Below are 3539 nucleotides of genomic sequence, written 5' to 3'. Positions count from 1 at the left end.
GGCCTCCTCACCAAGCCATGTCCTGGGCTCCCAGGCCAGCCAGCACACTCGCAGCAGATGCCTTCAGGATCACTGGTTCAACCCAGCCGTTCCGTGGCTGCAGCATCCACCCCGCAGTCCCCAGTCTCCACGTCCAGGCAGGCAGCAGGTCCCTCCCGCAAGGGCTCTGTGGCCTTCAGCCCTGAAGTGGAAACGGGGAAGCCCAAACTCCCATCCAACATGTGAGTCCCCAGCACAGAGTTGGCAGGAGAGGCAGAGAGCCTGGCAAAGGTCCCCGGAGGAAAGGGGAGGGGGGTGGCAGGACTCCGGATCATGGACTGTGTGCTCGAGGTGCCGGGACATGGCAGGAATGGCTGTGGGGCAGCCCAGCTGGATGAGGAGGGGGCTCTGCTGACTGCCATGAAGCAGAGACCCTGCCTGGGCTCTCCGCTCCATCACCATCTGTCTCAAGTCCCGCCCTCCTGGAGACAACAGGACAGGTTAGCACCCTCACCCAAACTCCAGTGTCCCTTGGGACCCTCACTCCCCATGACAACTCCCTGGGTGCTGGGCCCCCTACTATGCCCTTGCCCCCATGGCCTCTCCTTGGCACCAGGCTGGCGCTAGTGGGTCCTTCAGTATGTCCTTTGTCACAGCAGTAGCTGCCACACACTTGCCTTGATCCCCAAAAAGCTCTGCCCAGCCCCTTTGCTTTTTGGGAGTGGAGGGAGAAGCAGCCTCTGGGACCCAACACCGAGGGTAGGGCAAGAGAGCTGGAGCTCCCACTGGGCTCTCCCCAGGCAGGCAGAGGTTGGGTACTCAGAGACAGCTGGGTCTCCCCTTCTTGAAGCACTAGCAGGTCTCCTGGGACATGGTGCCAGGACCTGGAATCCCAGGCAGGGTCCCCCTGGTCTGATGAGTGCCAAGTGGTGGAGCAGGTGGGTGACCCACTTAGCAGTCCCCAGGTGCCTCTCTCCTGCTTGTGGGAGCATCTGGCCTTAGAAGTGCCAGGTCCCACAGGATTGGGATGTGCCTGTGGGCAGGACTGTACCCCCACACCCAGGTGCTGTGGCCTGGACCCTTGCCATGCTCCAGCAAGGTGGGGACCTGGCTGCCTGTGGCTCCGGGAGGATGCTCAGCCTTGGCTCTGCTCCCTGCTGCCCTGTGCTGTGATCCCATTTCCAAGCTGCCTGGAGACGGTGATCACCAGCACCCCAGAGAATAAAAAGAATGAAGAGATGCCAACCCCAGGCAGTGCCTGGGTGATGTATGGGGCTGGAGTGCTGCCTTGCCTCACCCTCATGGGTGTCTGTGCAGGAGGGCAGAGGTCTGGGGTCCCCACAGCAGCCCACACCCCTCCAGAGCCAGTAGTCAGCAATGTGTGTTTGAGTTGTGGCTCTGCCAGGCAGCTGAGCTCTGCTTACAGTGTCGCTTTGGGCCACCTGTGTTACCAGTCCTGGTTAGAGTAGTGTCCCCTCCTGACCCTGCCATGCTGTGCAAGCTGCTTCCCACTGCCAGAGTCAGGAACCATGGCTTGTTGTTGTGCTCTGGGGCTTGGCTGCTGGCCAACGGGGTCTGCCATCCCCACTGTGGTGGGCGAGAGTCTTATTCCACGTGGTTCTGCTTGAAGTGAGGTCTTCAGTTCTCAACCCTCATGTTTTGGGACATTGGTACCAGTGCAAAGCACGGGGACTGCTCAGGGAGCCCGGCCTGTGGGGCAGAGTGACCCAGCAGGATCCCAGAAGCATGTCCAGTGGAGGGGATGTCCAGCACTGCCTTTTTTTCACGGACTTCACGTCCCCTTCCCTGTCCAGCCGTGTCCCACTCCACCCCCATGGTCTGTGTCTCCCCTGCAGCGCCTCAGGAAGGATCTGTGGCCGGGCCACGTAGTCAGACGTTCCTGGGCTGTATTTACACTGTGTGATGTAGATGTTGTAGTGGTCATCCTGTATCACCCATGGAGCACCAGCCCAGGTGGCACCGAGCATGGCTCCGCTTCTGCCACCTGTGCCACTGGTGCACCCTCCCCACACTGCAGCCCCGTGCCAGGAGCCAGGTCCACCCTGTGCTCCGGTCTCCACTGCCATGAGCCGTGTTGTGGCCCCGTCCCGGGTGACCAGAGAGGCCAGGGGTGCTGGCCACGTGCCGGTGTCTCTGTGGCATGTGTGGGCACGAGTCCAGCCACCAAAGACCATGATCCTTCACTCTTGCACTCATGGCAGTTGATGTACAGAGCTTGTAGTTTTCATATCGCAGAGAATTTAAAAGCATTTTGGGGTTTTTTTTGTTGTTGTACATAATGGATTTAAATAATAAAGAGAGATTCTGAGCTGGTCTCGGGGAGCTTCCTTTGGTGCCATGCATGGGAACAGGATGGGGTGGGGGATCCCGTGGTCCTTCTGCTTAAAATCTGCTCTCCCTGGAGCAAGGAGCAGCCAGAGCATCCTTGGGTGTCTGGCAAGGGGCCTGTGCTTGGCCCTCTGACCCAGCAACACTGCATGAACCCAAGAAAATAGGTCCCTTCCTGTCCAAGCCCCGCTCCCTTCAGCCCCCAGGGAGATTAATGTTTAATCTTGGGTTATTTTCCCCTTTCATCTCCTTTCATTAATCTGGGGGAGGGGAAGGTTTGATGCTACCTGATTGCAGTGCAGACTCTGAGCATTAACCGATTTAAATGAAGGTTGTGCAGCATGAGTTGGGCTAGGATGCCTAATCTGCTGCAGCCAGGGGGGTTGTGGTGCCTGGCCCCACATGGTGCTGCCAGCATACCTGGCATGGCTGGGGCACAGCTTTGCTTTGCCTGCTCCCCTCCAGCCTCTGCACCCCACCATGGCACCATAAGCATGGTGCAGGCAGGATGTGGGTGCAGGCAGGGTGCAGGCAGCCACCCTGCCAGCTTTCCCCAGAGCAGCCCCTGTCTGTGAGCTGCTGGTGGCAGCCTTACCATCAGCTCAGTGACACACGATGAGATCAGAGCTGATTAGTGGTTTCTTTTTAATTTGATTATTTCAGATTACACCAAAGCTGGCCTGATCAAGAGCAAGTTCCCCTGGGGTCAGGCCATGCTGCTGGCACCTGGCGGCACAGCTCTGCCCAGCCATCGAGCCACCCCACACAGTACCCAGGCTGCTGGAGCAAAAGGAGCGTTTCCCAGGTGTTGGAGCTCCAGGCCATGGGTCTTCAGCCACCATCCACCGACCGACCACTGCAGAGCTGGGGGAGGCGTGGGGAGCCACGGGTCCTACTGCAGTCATGGTGGGGGGCAAGGGTAGAGCCCTGTGCCAGCAGCCAGCCCAGCTCTGCCCTGGCCCCTGTCCTGGCCAAGGGAGCCCGGGATCAGCAGACAACGGGGCCAAGATCCGTTAACCCGGGTGAGCCAAGATGAGAGGATTACATCAGATAAGCGGGAGACTGGCACCAAGGGGCGGGCACTGCGATGGAGCTGCAGGACCCACCTGCGAGTCCTCAGCCCTGCTGGGTGACGGTCACCAGAGGGGAGGGAAGGCGAAACGGCCCCTCACACCCCCCTTCCCACCGGGACACTGGAGTGTGCACTACAG

This window comes from Chaetura pelagica, unplaced genomic scaffold (assembly GCF_000747805.2).
Source record: "Chaetura pelagica isolate M959 unplaced genomic scaffold, ChaPel_1.0 scaffold270, whole genome shotgun sequence".
Lineage (NCBI taxonomy): Eukaryota > Metazoa > Chordata > Aves > Apodiformes > Apodidae > Chaetura > Chaetura pelagica.
The sequence above is the reverse complement of the archived record's forward strand: the minus strand, read 5'-3'. Positions refer to the sequence as shown.